The sequence below is a fragment of the Staurois parvus genome, unplaced genomic scaffold, assembly GCF_062004578.1.
Source record: "Staurois parvus isolate SC_StPar_1 unplaced genomic scaffold, SC_StPar_1.0 ptg000206l, whole genome shotgun sequence".
In the NCBI taxonomy this organism is placed as follows: Eukaryota; Metazoa; Chordata; class Amphibia; order Anura; family Ranidae; genus Staurois; species Staurois parvus.
This window is the reverse complement of record NW_028318002.1, coordinates 2,887,419-2,908,074: the sequence shown is the minus strand read 5'-3', so window position 1 is coordinate 2,908,074 and position 20,656 is coordinate 2,887,419. Positions and strand designations below refer to the sequence as shown.

At 42.2% G+C, this 20,656-nt stretch overlaps 1 pseudogene; it reads right to left on the bottom strand.

The window, feature by feature from the left end:
* Positions 1-15,541: 15,541 nt before the first annotated feature.
* Positions 15,542-15,955, bottom strand: LOC149461308 (uncharacterized; annotated as a pseudogene).
* Between the last annotated feature and the right edge of the window lie 4,701 nt (positions 15,956-20,656).

The window sequence follows — 20,656 nt, the reverse complement described above, 5'->3', positions numbered from 1 at the left end:
TTATTTATTAATTACTTCACCAGAACTCCTGATGGTGGAGATGGGTTTTGCTGCATGCTAGTGCTAGGTTGCGGTCCTCAGGATCACCAAACCAGGAGGTGAGCAAGCTGGGGTCCAGTAACAGATGTAGCAGGTAGGGATCAAGCAGAAGTGTATTCAGTAAACAAACCAAAGGTTGGTAATAAGCGGTTGCAGGTTCGGATCAAGCGGAAGTTGGGAAACAAGCAAAAGGTCAGTAACAACTGGCAGCAAAGATAAGGAGCCAGCTACAGGTGCACAAGATCTCGGCTGTAGAGAGCACAATAATCTAGCAAATAGGAAGTACAGAGACATGACCTAAATGAGGAAATTCATGGGAAGAGCAAAGAGTTCTAGGTTCACCATAAAACAAGATAAAAGGCATTATTGCACAAGAGATCAGAAAGGGAGCTGTACAACATCTCAGAGATCCCATGTTCAGATCTGGATCCTGGCACCACTTTTCTTCCTGCCACTTTTATCAGCTAATGCTTCCATTGCCAGTTACTGCAACCTCTCCTGGTCTTCCTGCATTTCAGGCTCCTGCCACCTCTGCTGGACTGCCACAATCACCAGGTCCTGCCACCTCTCCTGGCCTGTCGCCACCACAATTACTGACTCCTTCCACCTGTCCTGGGCTGCCACCTCTTCTGGACTGCCATCATTACCAGCTCCTGCAACCTCTGTTGAATGCCATCCTTATCAGCTCCTGTGGCCTTTTCTGCCCCATTCCAGTGCTCAGGCACTGTAAAGGTGCCACATATAATGTTTTAGCAGCTTGACCTGCAAAATTTGAAATGCAGGGTAAATTGTGCTCCGTGCTTCTTAGTTTGTGGCCAATTCTAGTGGCTCAACACTGAAAAATATTTGTGGCTACTATCTCCTTGGAAAAAGACACTTTAATATTTATTTTAAGATAAAAACTACCTTGTCTCCCCTGCTTAAATTGTGGCCTATAATCATGCTGCCTATATGCTCTCCAGTACACAATATACAGTATATAAACTATGGCTACTGTCTCTGAAATGACACAATCTAATTTATATTGTCTGATAAAACATGCTTCATTTATTCCTCTTACATTGTGGCCCAATAATCTGTCACATACCGTGCATCAGTTATTCTATATTTCTGGCTATTGTCTGTGAAATAATGCACTTGAACTTGCCTCATCTCTCCCTCTTAAATTGCAGTCTAATAAAGTTACTTTTGTACAGTTCATCAACTGTACAATGTTTATGGCTTTTGTCTGAGATAACAATACACTCTCCAACCAAGCTTGTCTCTCCCTCTTACTTCGAAGCCCAATAAAGCTGCGTATATACTTTGCATCGACTTTGAAGTATTTCTGGCTATTTTGTGTGAAGTAATAGGCTCTGATTTTCATTTCTTGACAAAAACTGCCTTATCTCTTCCTCCTAAATTGTGGACTAATAAAACTGTTTACATACAGTGCATCAACTGTACAATATTTCTGACTATTGTCTGTAAAACAATACACTCTATTTTTTAAATGATAAAACATACCTCTTCTCTTCCCTTAAAATGTCAGTCTCATAAAGCTGCTTACATACTGTGCAGTAACTGTACAATATTTTGGGCTACTATCTGCAAAATATTACATTCTAATTTTTGTTTCATGATTAAAGCTGCCTCGTCTCTCCCTCTTACATTGCAGCCTAATTTAAAAGCTTACAAACTTGCCAAACACTGTACTATATGTGTGGCTATTGTTGCTCTCTTTTTTCCATTTTCTTTTAAAACAATATAGTGTGGTAATACAAAAAAAAAAAAAAAAACCTCACAAATTATACTATTACATTACAATGAGTAAAAATTTAAGGGCGTTATTTTTTTTTAAGAGTTCATTTGTCTATAGCCTTTAGATCTGTTGTGGCTGCTACTTTGAGCAGTCAATTCAGGCCTGTTACAGATGAATAAAAAATCAGATGTCACAGTCAAAACTACCTAAAAAGGCTTTTTTTCAAGGTGAAATGAATCACATTAGTATGCTGCTGCTGTAATTAAGCCAAGCAATTTTGTGAAATTAAAAAGGAACTATTACATGTGCAAAATATGTGATACCAGAATACTATGTACCTGATGCTATCCATGAGAATTGCACTGTTTTTAGCAACACATACAGCTTAAAGGGAGCTCCTAAGCTTGCAATTGAAAGGATTTGAGTTTTTCCTATGTCACCTTTGAAATATCATAAAAAGGAGGACCTTTTCCCTGCTATACGGTATTTTTTAAAAAAAATTTGGTACATTTTCCCCATGTCTGTGCCCTGCTCTCCATGCTCTTTGTTTTCTTGCCTAATAGCTTTTCATAATAGATATTCAAAATTTGACTCCCAAAGTCAAGTAAAATTACAATTTGTTGACTTATTGATGGTTTCAAGAAATGCCCCATGAATCCAGTCTAAACATATTTGCTCTTCCCTATCAGTGATAACTCAGATTTATCATTGTACCTTGTGAGAGGCTGCAACTGTCAGACATTTGTGAACACGGCAAAGAACTGCACAGGCACCAGGATTTATATAATTGTACAATGTGGTGCCACTCATTTTGAATGCCATCTCAACCCACCTTGTGGATAGGCGTGTGTTGCAGTGAATTTTTGGTGTGTTTGCAATCTAGGCTGCCTTAATGCAATGGATGGTGACTTGTGGTATGGAGCCTGTTCAAGCACTGCATTACAGTGAATGGGCCCTTAAAGAAAACCTAGGACTTGCAAAGCTGACCATGACTTTCTTAAAACAATGCTGATATATTTTTACCCTTACCACAGGCCCTTCTAGAGTTTGGGCTCTACCCAGCTTTTCATTTTGCCCATACAGTAATCTGCCACTGTATATAGATGATCAATATAGAGAACATTCATAAATTTGTATGTGATTTACAATAATTAAAATATAGCACATCAAGCATAAAAATGTGAAAGTCTAACCAAAATTATTTTCATGTACATTTTACAGGTCAGCATACAGTATATATTCGCTAAAATATAAAGGGGAGGGCAGAATTGTAGCCCTGGAGCCCTGCCTCTGAAGTGTCTTCTGCTGGATCAACAGTACAATAATGCATTTACAACTTTAGGAAGTAAAAAAGAATGAAGATCACTGATCTATTACAACAAAGCAGATAACTTCTAAAATTGTAGCTGAAGTACATTTTTGCAATGTCTTGATTTAGGGAAAGACCATGTATACAGTGTTAGTGGCAAGAATTCTACTGTCAAGATACTGTAAATGTTTAGAGCTGACTGTCCATGAGTTAAATAGAAAGGAGGATGAACTAGAGTTGTCCAACTACTATAAGTATGTAGGCAATTGCAGTCTGTACTCCCAGCTGTAGGTGGTGATAGATTTAACGGCAATACAGAAGGGGAGGAAGTTGTGAGAAACTCAGCTCCTCTACGACTCCCTGGGTCACAGCAGAGCAGCTGCTTGACCCCTGTGGTCTTCTTAGGTAGGGCCATGCTTATTTAATACATAGGCTCCCTGATTCTGCGAGCCATTAGTGTAGGTACAGATTCTCCTTCTGTTAGAGACAGTATCTAGTGTTAGGGAGGGGTTCCAGAGGAAAAGGGAGAGTGCAGGGACCATGCTACTCTCCGCTTTGGAAGTCTCCCAGTTGGGTTGGACTGGCCAGGCCTCATTCCCGCTCCTCATTGTGGAAGCATAAAGTCAAGCCAAAGTACTGCTGCTGCAGACTTTGTAAGTGGCTCCAGATGGTTGTGCATACATGCCTAATTGTACCTTGTTGGAATTGTCTGCAATGCATACAGTAGTTCCAGTTACTCAGCCTCTGTGTGATTTCTGTGCTGCCACAGCGCACTTCACTCCTGCTCACAAGTATCCTGTACAATCTAGGTCAGTAGTCAGATGTCTTATACAAGAAGAAAGGTAACGCTAGTTGGCCAAGAGGGTAGAGGGATGCCATGCAAAAATTAGGAATTTATGACCCTGGAAAGATAGAAAAAAAGCCTGGGACCTACAGTACCTAAATGCATGAAAGAATAGTTATAAATGATACAATATTCACTTAAAGAAACAATGTAGTGACTTTGCAGCTGTTATAGGAGAATGTAGGCTTAAAGCTGGACTATAAAATATCCCAAAAATGAAGTGCTGTAATTATTAATACTTCATTAAATGTATTTTGCTAATTTCAAGTGCAAGTACACTGGTTTTTGTGCTGCTTCTTTCTCCCCTTGTCTGAGCTTTACTCTACTGGGGCTGCAAAGGCTGACCCAAGGTAAGAATCAGGGACTTACTCTGCAAAAATAAATATGCAAAACATAATTGCAAAAATACATTTAATTTTGTATTAATTAAAACAGAGCTGAATTAATTGTTTGTCTTGTATCTGCCTGAATTCAGCTTTGATGGACGACAGTAGCTTTAGTAAAGTTGTCTTTTAAGTAACTCGCCTACCCCCCTGAGTGAATCTTTCCTGGTAAAATACTTATTTTCTCCATTGTTCAACCATTTTATCTATGTGGCTCTGCTCAGAGCTGCAGCTTTTGCAAAGAAAATGTCTCTCATAGTGTACTTTATTTTTTAGAGGTGTTCTGGTCACCCATACTGCTCACCCATAAGAATGAATTGGGTTGCTGTGTGCATGAACAATTCTCTCCTTTTCCTATCAGGACACTTTTTTTTTTGCAAAGGCTGTACAGTGTTGGTCAGTGATAACGGTTTTCTTTCACTGATGATTAGTGGCAAGTGACCTCCATTTGTTAGCGACCAGTAAAAAATATCCTATGTGGTGGCAGTCAGTGGTGAAGAGCCTCATTTGTTTGGCAGTCAGTGATGAGGGCCCCCTTTTGCTGGTGGTGGTCAGTGGGAACTCAATATAAAAGATTGTTGATATCCAGTGTTTACTTACCTAAAAGGAAGCCCCACTTGCAGTATGACATTGCTCCTTGCATATACAATTATACAAACTTATTGTTTAGATTTGCACAGTTTACTTTTTCTGTCCTTCACAAATAACTTAGAATACCAAGAAACGTTGACCAGGCAGCCATCTAGGTATCCCGTGAGAGTAAAAAAAGGCATAAAAACATCAAAAACCTAATAAATCCTTAAAATAAATACCAACAAACAACAATACCCTTTATTTTAAACATCTCTTTACACATTCCCAAGACTTTTCTTAAATCTCCAAAAATCTCCAAACATAGCTCAAAATCATATTTTTGTCAAACTAACCAAAGTAGCTACGGGCAATAGTGCTAACAGCTAACCGTAGGGGAAATCAAAGCAAGCTTTCAAGGCACAAGGCCCCTTTCCTTTGCCTTGTAGCAATAGTAGAACAGAACAAATGTTATTTTTTTTTTAAAAAATGTTTTACTGAGATAAATATGTGGGCTGTAATTGTTGAACTCTTTCTGAAATTGCTAGTTCCGTGATTGTGCTCAGCTACAAATCAATAAATTAGTTGCCCAGAACAGGTATGCAACAAGAAAAATCAGAGTAAGATCAGAACTACTAATCTGTATACATGTTTTAGGATAGTGATTAGGGCCATAATTACAGATCATAGGGCCACATTGCAAAATTTTGATGTGGCCTCCAGGATTTTTCTCTCTTAAGCACCTGGCTGTGACAACTTTGACAATATGGTCACTGACCTTAAATGAGTATAAAACCCAACACCAAACATTTATTATATTGCAGCTTACAAATTATTAGATTTGATGGCTGCATTGGTTTTCTCTTTTAGATTTTCTTTGTTTTATTTTGACTTGGTAATTCTGCCAGTAAGCCTGCTGTTTTTCAACAAACCAAGCTTTCCTGCAGATGTAGCAGTTAGCGGGTTGAGAATACGATTTAACGCTTGCAGGGGCAGTTACAATGATCGGCTTTCCTTCATTTCTGTAAAACCTTTATCCCAAAAGGAAATAAAAACTGTTGCTGTAACTGCTTAGAAAGCGTTAGCTGGAGTTTGGCTTAACCGTTTATGAACCGCCTGCCTGCAATGTACTGCGGGTCTGTGGCTTATACAGGCACAGCGATGTACCGGTATGCTGCTGCCTTCTTCTGGGTTCAGGGCTTGTGCACGTCCACCCCTGACTCCCACTGTGATTGGACACTGCAGGATTCTGTCAGCAGGTCCAAGGTTTCATGGCCGGGACCTGCTGATCGGCGTTGTCCAATCGCAGCCAAGAGCCTTGTATTGGGAAACAACACAGGGCTCTGTACAGAGGGAACAATCAGGGAGAAGAAACAATGAGATTTTTATTAAAAACAGTGCACACTACACATGCGATTAATAGTATGAAAATTCTTAAACAACAGAGGAAAGCTTTTCATGTACGTACCTACGTTCCAGGGTAGATCATTGTTTCTGATCATCCGTAGTCTTGCTCATTCAATTTTTTTTAAGTATGAATATTGTACTAATTAAACCAAAATTATTAATTCTGCTAACCAACAAGAAAACAATTCTGGCATATCCCTTTGGAAATTTTCATCTGAACAGTCGACATCGGCTCTTGAAAGTAGTATACTGTACTAACAAACAGAAAAATGAACAATCCTACCAAATATGGATATTTTCATTAGATTTTCTAATACTATGTACAAGGCTTAACGTGTAGCCCAGTCTGCAGCATTGCCAGGAGTGGATTCTGTGTTGTTTCGGTGAGAGATCATTCACAGGCACAGCTGCAGGAGGAGATTGTTATTGTGGAGCTGTGCACAACCCGCGTTAAAGTGGTTGTAGACCCTTACATATACCCAGTGAATCGTTTATCTGCAGCCCTCTCTCATCTACAGTCTTGTAAAACACACAGAGCAAAAGATTTTTTTTTTGCAGCTTAGCTAGAGCACACAGTTCATTGAAATATGAGCCCCAATTGGAGGGAAAGGGCATACCCCCTACACACAGCAAATGGGAAACAATGCACAGCTGAGGCTGTCAATTACAGGTGGTGTGTTGGAGCTCCCTCCCCGTCCCCCAGAAAGAAATCACATTACGGTTTGAGGCAAGTACACACTATAGATATATGTGCTTTGTTCATATTTCATGTCACTTTAAGCCCACCCTCTGCCCACTAAGAATATGAAGGTAAAGAGGATTGTGGGGGACTAGTTCTTTACAGACTGAGCTGGGTGGGCTGGAAGGAGCGAACCTCAGATCCCATGAGGCACTGGGGTTCAGGGGAGAGGTGGTTTTCCTGCTGTTTTTACAGGGTGAAGAGGTGACGTTGGACATTGGAGAGAGCTATGGATTTTGGTGGAGACTGCTGCCTTATCAAGGAGGGAGGACACTGCAGACACAGTCCGGCTGTGTTTCACCCAGTGTACAGAGGGAGACCATATGTTAACAAGAAGTTGGTGAAAGGCCACTGGCCAAATACACATTACACTTTGACAACAGAGGTACTGTGTTGTCTGCAAGTATCACAGAGTCAGTGACGTTATCAGTGCTTAGACCAGAGTCCGTATCATCTTCAGTGTTTAAAGGGGCTTTATTTAAAATGCTCTGACATAACATTTGGGCCCCAATGAGCTGGCCAGCAGAAGACAGCTGAACTGTTAGAGTGGTGTCGTTCTCCGTAGTTAGGATTTCCCCAGTGTAGGATTTAGGAAATTTAGAAGTTGCTCTCTATACCCATTGCTTGTTTTTACAGCATATTTCTTTCTTCTGTTCACCTATTTGTAATATATTTCTTGATATAGTTTAATCATAGCTGTTGATTCATATCTCTTTTACTGCTGGGATACTGCATATACATCTACAATAAATACTCCCAACCCTGCCAGGTGTGTCAGAGTGTACCTACCCTCTCCCCAGACTGAAAATACTGCTGTTCAAAGGTGTCTTTGGTGTTTCTTCATTCAAAGTGTAGACATCATATTACAGGAGGTGTGTTACTGCCCAGACAACCAGGGGAAAACCAAGGGAAAACGGCTTAGAAAAACAAGAAAATGAATGCAGCCACCACATCTAGTGATTGCTAAGCTGCAAGATATTAAATAAAAAAAAAAAGTCTTACAATGTAAAAAACAAATTTCCTCATGCTCAGCTTTTAAATTTATAGAAATAAGAATGGATTTTGGTAGTGGAGTCTTCTCACTAATGTAGTGGGTAGTGATGTCCTTGATGTTGGAATTGAATGCACACGAACAGTAAGGGCGTTCGGAGGGCTGTTCGCCCCCCACGCCATACAATGCACTACGCTGTAACAGTGCTTGGTAATTGGTCAAAGCAAAGCACCTGACTACAGTGATGTCACTGCTAGCTCTGCCCAATTGTTTACATCTGACCGGCAACTGTCAGACCTGTCAGAAGCAGCGAGTGCTTGGCAGGTGTGGACGGGTCGGTGGTTGTCTTTTTTTATTTTGGCGAGTCACTGTGACAACACTGAACTCCATGATTGATGATGGATTACAACGATGGAACCATTTTTGTGGCTTTTTTTTTTTAAATATAGAACTCGGCAAAAACTGTTGTGTCCGGTTTGCAGGAAGGAAGGTGCGGGGGAGCTGGTCTGTGGGTTGTGGCTCTGTGTTCAGGAGTTTGGAGGTGCAAGAGGAGTTGGAGATTTGTATACCAGCATACCCGCCTGGGTTAAAGGGAAAGGCGCGGTTTGACCTGACAGTTCGAGTCAATCCACAAGGTGAGTGCATAAGTGTGTCGGAGGTGCATTAAGCACTGGGGGTCACAGGAAATCACTGGATGAATATATGCAGTGGAGTGATTGCACATGAGCACTTGGAGCACTGAAGTCTTAAAGGGACGGTTCACCAAGGATTGTGATAACTAAATATTGGGACACTGATAGTAGATATTAGACGCACAGTGGATATGTTTCATATAACGCATGGTTAATATGGGCAGCATTATGAGAATGGTGCGTCATTGATATTATTATATTGTGATATGTTATGTATATGGAGCACAGAGTATGCACAGATATGGTCATTTAAGCATACCACACTGTTACACAGCAAGATTTATGTTTATATATTTATTCATCATATATATATTTAGCTATATACGGCTTTATTTGAAAATATAGTATTGCGCTGCATTTTTTGTATAATATTATTTGAATGTGGGAACACTTTACATGTTAGCTGCAATATTTGTTTAGATAGGTATTATTGCACTGTAGGTTTTTCACATATATGTTCACTAGGCTATAGCAGCATAGAATGGAATTCTATCCACCTAAATAAGAGTAAACCTGGTAATCCACAAAATCAGCAATAATTAATGGCATTAGAAAACAGAAACATAAATGATAATCAATACTGTGATAACTCTTCTGTAAACAGTAGACTATATCCATTTTAGGATGCACTCTATATGAATGGCAGCACTGAAATGTAAAAACTCCCCAAAGAAGTACCTCTTACCATGGGCAATAGGCAAAGTTCTGGTGAAGCAACTATCTGAGTGAGCAGTCTTTAGTCCTAGTTCGTCAGCTTACTAGCATTGGGGCCCAGACTTTATGGTGGTGCACATGGGTACAGTCCTAGTAAACTTTTAATGCAGTAAATAATGCACCTGATAGAGATCTCCTTTCACTTCTTGCTAGTGAGAGGAGATCACTAGCCAAAGCAGACTGGCCAGTCCCTATGTGCTCAGTTTCTGCTAACAGTAACAGGTTAATGGTAGTAGTGCCTTCTCACCAGTCTCAGTAAAACAGCAACAGGGGTCCCGCGGTTCAGGTATCAGTTCATTTCTAGATCTGGCTGGAGAGACTCTGGTCCTTAGCACACAGTTGCAGGCTTGTAGCAGGTTGATGTGCACACAAGAACAGCGATGTGCACACCTCGATCTCCTTGCAGAAAGCAGCAGTTCCTTCTGTATTCAGCCTGTGAAAATACAACTCTCTCACTCTTTATACCCAGCTCAAATTGGGAATTATAGCCCAGTAGTCCATTAACTGCCATAGTAAAGTTTATTTCCTAAACTTCATCTCCTATGATTCATTGCTGCCAACCATCAAGTCTCTTGAGATCCTTTTGCTTGTCAGCTCCCACTGGTGAATGGAGGTGAGGCAGTGTTAACCTATTCAGCCAAAGTCCTATGAGAGACACAGAAAGCACTGCAGCACACTGTCCTAAATCACTTTCGGTCTCTAGCCAAGCGCTTGGCTACACAAAAAAAATCTGGCCTCAGTAGCTTCCCAATATTTCTTCACATATCATATCTAAGATAAGGCACTTACTCCCACCCCAAACAAGCTGGTCTTGAAAGATATTGTTTATTAGTCAGTTTAAAAAAAAAAAAGATTTGTAGTAGCAATACAATACAAACCTTGTTTAAACAATGTCTTTATTTTGCAAAATTACAAATCTCAGCTGCCTTACCAGGTTTCAGCTAAGGTGGCAATCTGGGATTTTTTTTTACAGCTAAGGACAGGGTTAGGCAGGGTTAATTTCAGAGTGGCATCCTATTCCAGTTAATTTGTGTCAATAGCTTTAATGGGACCCCAACCCACTCCAAGGCTCCATAGCAGTTGAGTGGGTCTACAGTAACGCCACTGACAGTGACTAAGAAAGTACTCTAGTCACCCCTATACTTAAAAAGCCGTCCTTGAACCCTACCAATCTTACCAACCTATGCCCCATCTCCTTGCTCCCCTTTTCCTCCAAACTCCTTGAACGCCTGGTCTATAACCGACTGAGAGGCCACCTCATCAAGAATAACTTTCTTGATCCCCTTCAGTCTAGATTTTGCCCTCAACACTCCACAGAAACTGCTCTCCAAAAACTCAGAAACTATTTACTAACAGCAAAAACCAATTAACACTATTCTTTTCTCCTACTTCTGGACCTCTCAGCTCCCTTTGATACAGTTGACCACCGCTCCTCCTCAAAAAACTTTACTCCCTTGCTATCCGTGACTGTGCTCTTCCTTGGTTCTCATCCTACCTATCTCACCGCACCTTCAGTGTCACTTACAATTATATTTCCTCCTCTCCTCTTCCTTTTTCCGTAGTGGTACCCCAAGGTTCTGTTCTTGAACCTCTCCTATTCTCAATCTACACCTCCTTCCTGGGTCAGCTGATAGCCTCCCATGACTTTCATTATAATTTCTACGCTGACAACACCCAAATCTATCTCTAAACCCCTCAGCTCACAACAACAGTCTTCTCATGTATCACTAACTTACTGAGCGACATATCAGCCTGGATGTCACACCACTTCCTCAAACTTGAACTATCCAAAATCAAGCTCATAATATTTCCTCCCCCACATGTCCCTTCCCCTGACTTCTCTGTAAAGATCAACCATCAACCCATTCCCCCATGTCAGGGTGTTAGGTGTAATTCTGAACTCTGAACTCTCCTTTCGGCCCCACATCCAATCACTTTCCAAAGCTTGCCGTCTCAACCTCCGCAACATCTCCAAAATATGCCCCTCTCTAACCAATGACACCACAAAGCTCCTAATTCACTCCCAGGTTATCTCTCGCCTCGACTACTGGAACTCCCTCCTCATTGGCTTACCTATACATAGGCTATCCCCCCCTCTAGTCCAACATGAATGCTGCTGCCAGACTCATCCAGCTTACCAATATCAATATCTGCTACCCCTCTCTACCATTCCCTCCATTGGCTTCCACTCACCCAATGAATTAAATTCAAAATACTAACAACAACTTACAAAGCCATTCACAACTCGGCCCCCAGTTACATCACTAACCTAATCTCAAAATACCAACCAAATCGTACTCTTCGTTCCTCCCAAGACCTCCTGCTATCTAGTTCCCTTGTCATATCCTCTCATACTCACCTGAAGGACTTCTCCCGAGCCTCTCCCATCCCTCTCCCAACCATAAAATTCCCTACCCCAATCTGTCCGACTATCTCCTACTCTGTCCACTTTTAGGCGATCCCTGAAAACTTTTCTCTTCAGAGAAGCCTATCCTGCCTCCACCACAAATGTACATGTAATTTCTCCATCGGCTCACCTCCCACAGTAGTTATTACCTTTTGTATCACTTGACCCTCCCCTTTTAGATTGTAAGCTCTAACGAGCAGGGCCCTCTGATTCCTCCTGTATTCAATTGTATTGTAACTGTACTGTTTCCCCTCACGTTGTAAAGGACTGTGCAAACTGTTGGCGCTATATAAATCCTGTATAATAATAATAATACTCACAGCAGTAAGTCAATTTGACAGCTAGGCAACTAGTATTTAGAAGGAAAGGGCAGCAGCAACAAGCATAATGCTGTTTTACCACAGGTTTCCTTTAAAACTCACCATCCTTTTGAAATATAAACACATATGTTACAAAAACAGCTTAGCAGATGAAATGCAACACAAGCAAATGTAGGGGGATTTGGTATTCATAGGAAATATTAATCACATAGAACATCTTTACAGACCAGTCCATGTGAGGTATCTAACTGATGATTATGGTAATTCTAAGATTTTCCCAGCATGTTTATGTGTTGTTTTTCACCTTCTCAAAGAATTTGAAGGTCGGAGCAGAGCAGGAGGATGACAGGTCCTTGTCCACTCAGGTTCTGCAGATTGGACATGGATAGATCCTGCTCTGCTCTATCTGCTGCAGGAAGTAAATAAACTCCACTGTCCATTTATACTTGCCTACCTTCCAATTTGCTCCACCTAAATGGAAAAGGATGGACCTCCTTTTGTCTTCTTTTAGTAAACTGGATTGGACTTGGAGGTAGGTGGGTGTAAACTGGCAATGTGTGCCGTAAAACATTTATTTATTCTGCTGTTATTGTGTTTCAATTCACAGGGGCTAAGGCTGCTGTTGTTTACCTCACCTTCTGAAAATGTAAGTTGCCTTGCTGTTACCTTGCTTGTTGACCTTCTATCTATCTAGCATCACTAACCTGGAACAGCCTAATAGATGAGAACTCCTGATTTTCTCTGACATTCCTAATGTTTATTGTTGTTTTGGGTCAGTGACTCAGAATATACTGAAGCAGAGGTCAGCAATGGTACCCTAAATTAATGGTTGCCAACTTATGTAAAGGGGGCCTTAAATTACATCACTAAGGGGCCACACATAATGTTCAATATATGTAATGCTTGGGAGGACTGCCAGAAATTGTAGAGAAATGGGGGTCAGAGAGTGTGGACAGGCTACATTTTTGGCTGGGGATATGTTGCAGAAGACGATGTGAAACTGGAAACATGTTTCATGAGGCTAGTAGAGATCAGTGCTGTTACCTGCCACCTGCAGCTCCGTGAACATGGGAAAACGCTGGGATTTGTATGCCAGACCCTGCCTGCACCTTCAAACATCCATGTGAATGAGGCCTACAGCTGTTGTAAACCCTAACTGGATGACATTTAATTTGCTAAAGTGCTTTGGTTTTTTAAAACATTTTTTTTAATAACTTTGTTGCAAGTAAGTGCTGCTGATTTCCTGAAGCCTTTTTGCAGCATACATTAACTCCACCAATACGTATGTACTACTTGTCACGGTGGGTTTTCTAGTGGAACATGCCTGTGTAATGTGTGCAGAGCCACTTGTAGTCCCCCTTGGAAGCCTTGTGATAGGGGGACAATGAAGGCACACAATTGGAAGATAGGTACAGAAGGTTGTCACCTTAGTGCCTGAACAAGTACTTTCCTGGCTGGTTTACCAAGTGTTATTTTAATGACAATCGCAGATTTTAAAATATTGAAAAATTACTTTTGAAATTACATCAATGTGTTAAAGCCTTTAAATGATTTTTGTTATTGGGTTTATATACTTTAAACTAAAAGTACTATCCTCAGTTATTTTGAAATAATGTTAAATTCTGGATTTATTCTTTCAACAAAATAATGCCAAATTAATTACAGTAGTTCTAAAGGCTAGACATTTTTTACCTTAATGCAGGGGGTGCTCAACCTCTTGAAGAGTGAGGGCTACTTAAGTGATTTGGTAACCAGTCGTGGGTCACAAGGAAATTAAATGGTTCAAAATCTAGCATTTTTTATTTTGAATAGCATAATAAACATTTTCCACCTGCAGCCGCTGAACCCTGGTTGGAGGGGAATGAGGAGAAACCAGCTTTGAGCGGTTCCAGGAGGAAAATGGAGAGGATCGGTTCCTGTATATTCCGCACCCGCCGACCCTCCTGTCCAAGTGTAAAACAGAATGTTACAGGGTAGCTGAATGGGCCCTCTGGAGCATGGGGCTGGATTGCCATTGCAACTACTGATGCTACACCAGTGGTAAGAACACGTCTCAACTATGGGGCTTACCATCACTACCCCCCCAACCACAAATTTAAAGGAGCCCTTGCTGTCCTGAGCACCCTATAAGGGTGCTTTCACACTGATGCGCTGCAATTACCTGCAGCTTTCCTGTGGGTTTGCTGTGCTTTGCTATAGACTTCTATTATATCTTGCAGATGTGGTACACTTTCACAATGCACACCAAACCCGCAGGATATAATAGAAGGCTATGGCTCAGTGAAACTAACCTGCAGGAAAGCCCCAGGTGCGCTGTGTTCACCTGCGGAACAGTCTGAAAGCAACCTAATAACCCTTTTTTAAAAGTGCTAATATGCCCATTGCAAAACTATGTGATGTTTAATAAACTGGCCTTTTTCTCTTGCAGCTTCTGCTGGCAACACTAGGCAACTAGAAAGGTCCCAGTCGAAGTGAACTTGATATCACTCCACCTGGGATAAGAGCTCCCTCCGCAGCCACTTGCTTCTTCTATTGCTGGCGCTGGTTCATGCACTCTGATGATCTGGGCTTGCCGACACTGCCATCCCAGACAGAGCATGAGGTCGCAGGCCACATCAGAGGACTCCATGAGCCATGGGCTGAGCACACCTGCTGTATGTGGTGATCATAGAATTCATTTAAATGTTAGCTTCTTTTGTTGCCCAAAAATAAGGCATGGTAGAAGAAACACCCATCTGTCCTGTCCTATATCTGATTTCATTGCATACTGTGGGTACTGTGATTTTTCAAGCAATATACCCAACAAGAGTAATGTTAATCCTTCACCCTGCATAAATTCTGGAAACATCAATACATAAAACATAAAAAATAAAAAACATACAGAAAATATATATTGTTAAAAGCAAATTCATAAACAAAGGATAGAATTGGCTTAAAAATTAGTTCTTCTTTTCTTTCTCTCAAAATAGTTTGCAATTAGAATGGTAAAATGTGAAAAGTAGGACTTCTGGTCAGTACTGTGAAGAGAACACTGCCTACATTTTACAGGAAAATGACATTAATTACACCCACATTGGGAACATTTGCAAATGTCATTATCTGGGAACAGTTATTAATTATTAAATTTTCAGTATAAAAATATATTATATATTGGAAGGCAGCTGCAAAAAACAAAACAAAAAAAACACTACTTTACCTTACTTAACAGGAGAAGACTCTCTTGTATTATTGTCTTGTTAATTAATACTTATTTTATGCATTTTGTGCCAGTAATAAAAGCAGTGTATTGGTGGAGTGGTGAAAATGTCGAGCATGAAGTTTAACCACTTAGAGGATAAGTTCATCTTCCATAACATGTTACTTGTTATACCCATATTTAGAAAATCTACTTCTTACTGGCCCAAGATATTGGAATGTTTCCTAATTTGAACAAGTAACCACTTGTAGATTTGCGAGTGCTTAGGTCACCTGCCCAATCAGAGTCCACATATCCTACAAGGTTCAAATCACCAACTGCAGACAGCTTCACACTTAAGTCTTTCGTTTGTTTGAGATATCTCATGACTTTCTTGACTGATGTCCAGTTTCTTTGACGTGGGTCGCTCACACGTCCACAAAGAAGAGACATGGTGGCTGCGATGTTGGGACATGTAGTGGTTACAATATAAAGCAATGCCCCCACTGCTTGTCTGTACTGAGCTTGTCTGTACTGATCATTAGTAGGAAGATGATCCTTATCCCCTTCGATTTGTAGGTATGCTGTGTCCACAGGAGTACTTGCTTCTTCTGCTTCAGTCATGCAAAACTGCTGAAGCACTGCATCAATTTTAGATTTAAGAGGAAGCTGCCATCTTTTTTACTCTGTACATTTATTCCTAGGTAGTATGTCACATCCCCAAGATCTTTAGTCTTAACCGCCTCCCGCCCACCATATAAGGAAATGACAGGAGGGCGGCAGCTCTCTTGTTCTGGGAGGACGTCATATGACATCCTCCCACTCTAACCGCACATGTGTGCCCCCAGGGGCGTGCCGTACGGCGATCGCTGGTGAACTGTGTCCCTGGAACACAGATCATCATCGATCAAGGTAAAGAGCCGTTGGCTGCGTTTCTTTACCACATGACAGGCTGTTCCAATCATAGCATGTCACAAATGTAAACACAGAGCGGTAACTCACTGTTACCAGCTTCCTCTCCTCACACTTTTGTGTGAGGAGAGGAATCTTTTAATAGTGAGTTCTTTACAGTGCACACACACAGTTCACAGCCCCTGTGTTCACAGTGCCCATTAGTGTTACTGTTGTACCTGTAACCCATCAGGGCACCTGTTGTCCATCAGTGTACCTGTGTTAGGAATGGACTGGCCAGCAATGGTGGGACTCACCTGCCTTTTGATCTGCAGTACCAGGGCTGGCCAGCGGGTGCTCCCAGCAATCAGAGACTCAACCTTTCAGCCAGCTAACACCTGGAACTGATGATGCTGGGGTATTTAAGGGATGGCCAGACCCACAGACTCTGCCTTGGTGTTGTGTTTGTCCTGGGCCCTGTATCTGTCCTGCATCCTGTTTCTTTGCTGACTTCTCCTGCTCTGATCCTGGCTTGTGACCCTGACCATCCCTCTGTCTGACCCTCTGTACTACGCTGCTTGCTACCTGTTCTGATCCCTGGCTTGTGACCCGGACCATCCCTCTGCCTGACCCTCTGTACTATGCTGCTTGCTACCTGCTGAACCTGGCCTGTGACCCCGACCATTCTCCGCTTGCTCCCCCTGTACCTACCTGCCCAATTGATATTGACCCGGCCTGCCTGACGACGCTTGCTTGTATATACTGTTATCTGTGGGTGGTTTGGTTTGGTTTGTTTGCACCGTATTATGTTTTAGTATTGCACTGCGTTTATGTTTGTACTGTTAGTGTTAATAAATTATATTGTTTATAACATATCTGAGGTCTGCGTTTCCCTGCTTCAGTCACACACCTCTGGTCATACCTGGGAGCCCTGACAACCTGTTGCCCATCAGTTCCCATCAGTGTACCGATTGCTCTCAGTGCCCATCAGTGTACCTGCCACCCATCAGTGCCCATCAGCAGTGCACCTGTCACCCATCAGTGTACTTGTCGCCCATCAGTGCATCTGTCACCCATCAGTGCCTATTAGCAGTGCACCTGTCTTCCATCAGTGCCCATCAGTGTACCTGTCACCCCTCAGTGTACCTGTCACCCGATCAGCAGTGCATCTGTTGTCCATCAGTGCCCATCAGTGTACCCGTTGCCCATAAGTGTACCTGTTGCCCATCAGTGACCATCAGCAGTGCACCTGTCGTCCATCAGTGCTCATCAGCAATGCACCTGTTGCCCACCAGTATCAATCAGCAGTGCACCTGTCGCACATCGTCCATCAGTGCCACCATCAGCAGAGTACCATCAAACAGCCACCATCACCAGAGTACCTGTCCTACAGCCAACATCAGCAGTCTACCTGTCTCAGAGAAAGCCATGTAAAAAAAAGTACACTAGTGAGGAGGCATTCAAATGTATGATGGATGAGAGCAGCGAGGAGCTCTCACTGTCCAATTCTGATTCAGTGTATGAATCCATCAAAAGCAGTGAATCGGCGACTGAATCAGAGGAGGAAAGGGTCCCTCCTAATAGGATACAGTGCTCTGAAAACCAGGCAGCCACCAGCAGCGCCAAACACCCCAACAGTTAATCTGCAAACGCCAATTGCGCTAGACCCATAGATGAAAGACCCAGTACCAGCACTGAAATATTCCATCAACCCCCAAGAATCAGGGCCCAAACATACCTCCCAGATGCTCTTGCCAACCTATTATGGCTGCCCTCTAGCTCCAGACCAGCAAGCATTCCCCCTTTCACCGAACAGCCAGGTCTGCAGGCCAACACTAAGAATTTTTCAGAAATTTATTTTTTTTCATTTATTTTTTCCCAACACTTTACTTCAGTTTATTGTGGACCAGACAAACCTTTATGCCACACAATTCATTACTAACAACCCCAGTTCATCCTATGCCCATCCATTTGAACGGAGATCTCTTACATTGGAGGAATTTAAGTTATTTTTGGGCCTCATCCTTAACATGGGGCTTACAAAAAAAAATGAAGGACATGCATACTGGTCCACACACCCAATCCACCACATGCCAATTTATTCTGCTGTGATGCCCAGATCACACTATGAGATGATCATGTGATTCCTTCATTTCAGTGACAATACCCAATGCCCTCCCAGACATCATCCCAACTATGACAAATTATACAAAACTCGCCAAGTTCTTATTTTTTTTCCCCCAAAGATTTGTTGAAATTCTTGTCCCCGATAAAAACGTATGTGTAGACAAATCCCTTGTCCACTTCACTGGCAAGCTAGGAATTAAGCAATATATTCCAAGTAAAAGGGCCAGATATAGAGTAAAGCTTCACAAGCTTTGTGAAAGAGTCACAGGATATTTGTATGCGTTCCGTGTATATGAAGGCAAAGATTCCCAAGCTCCAGCCCCCTAAGCGCCCAACCTACATTGGAACAAGTGGAAAAGTTGTCTGGGACCTGGCCTATCCACTTTTCCAAAAAGGCTATCACATTTACCTGCAATTTCTATACCAGTCTGCCCCTTTTCTGACACCTGTACCATGAGAAAACCTTGGCCTGCAATACCTCCTGAAAAACAGGAAGGACCTCCCACAAACTCTAGTGAATACCAGACTACAAAGGAGAAATCAGCAAGCTTAAGAAACGACGAAGTGCTGGCCTTGAAGTAGAAGAAATATGAGAGATATTTACATCCTGTCCACCATCCACAATGACACGGAAATGGGGGAAATTACTAGAAGACTCAATCCAATTCAAAAGCCATCCAAGATTATAATCTCTATGGGGGGAGGGGGGGAGGGGATTTCAACGATCAGATGTGGCAGCTCTATTTAGCAACAAGAAGGTACCATTTCTGGTATAAAAAAAGTTGCAATATATTTTATTAATTTGGCTATATATAATGCGTATGTTACCTACACCAAATCCACAGAAAGACCCACTGCCTTCCTCAAATTTATAGAAGACGCTGTCACGTCCCTTATCTATCAGCAAGGATCCCCTCCAGAAAGCATTTGTTCTAAATTTGTGAGCAGACTTCATGAGTGCCACTTCCCTGAGAGCATTCCACCAACAGAAACAGGTCAAAGACGCAAAAAAAATGTTGTCTATGCAGCAGAGGAGGACTTAAAAGAGACACAAGTTTTCATTGTCCCCAGTGTCTCTCCTAACCAGGCCTGTGCATCGGAGACAGCTTCCGACGTTTTCACACATCACTAAAATATTAGCCCATATTTCAAACAGCCTGCCATTTCCCCATTTCAATATCTCTGCTGATCATTTGTCTGCTGCCTCAACCAACCATGCCACTGCCTTCTACCTTACCTGACCCAGCCTGTTTATCGACTATGCCTTTGCCTGCCGTTTGCATTGTTTATCCACCATGTTTCTGCCTTCCACCTGAATTGACCCTGGCCTGTTTACCAACTATGCTTTTTTTCTGCCTGCCATCTGGATTATTAACCACGTTTATGCCTTCTTCCTGGACTGACCTCAGCCTGTTAATCAACCATGTCTTTTGCCTGCCTCTTACTGATCTTTTTCCTTGCTACTGTAGTAGTGGGAAGATAACACAGGGGTCTCACAAATGTGAGGGGCTTCACAGTAAAGTTCTGAGTAGAGAAAAACAGTTTTTGGTTTTCTCCAGGTTTTGGAATTCCCAGAACAGGGTCTGTTTTTTCCGGAGTCTTTGAAGAGATTGGGTGGGACGAAGCCTCTACCCCTGTGCCCTGGTCCTACCTGACCGAGGCCCTAAGCCTGATGTTCCTACCTGCTGCCTGGACCAATGCTTTAGCTGTGCTGACCATATCTCTGCCCACTGCCTGTACTGACCCAGGACCTTTTATGGGCCATGCTCCTGCTTGCTGCCTTGACACAAACTTTGGCTGTGCTGATCATATCTCTGCCTACTGCCTGTAATAACCCAGGACATTTCACGTACCATATTCCTGCCTGTTGCCTGGACAAATACATTGGCTGTGCTGACCATATCTCTGCCTACTGCCTGTACTGACCCAGGACCTTTTATGGGCCATGCTCCTGCTTGCTGCCTGGACAAAAACTTTGGCTGTGCTGACCATATCTCTGCCTGCTGCCTGTAATAACCCAGGACATTTCATGTACCATATTCCTGCCTGCTGCCTGGACAAATACCTTGGCTGTGCTGACCATATCTCTGCCTGCTGCCTGTAATGACCCAGGACATTTTATGGACCATGTTCCTGCCTGCTGTCTGGACAAATACTTTGGCTGTGCTGAACATATCTCTGCCTGCTGCCTGTAATGACTCAGGACTTTTTATGGACTGTGTTCCTGCCTGCTGCTTTAACCATACTTTGGCTGTGCTCACCATATATCTGCCTGCTGCCTGTACTGACCCGGGATTTTTTATGGAC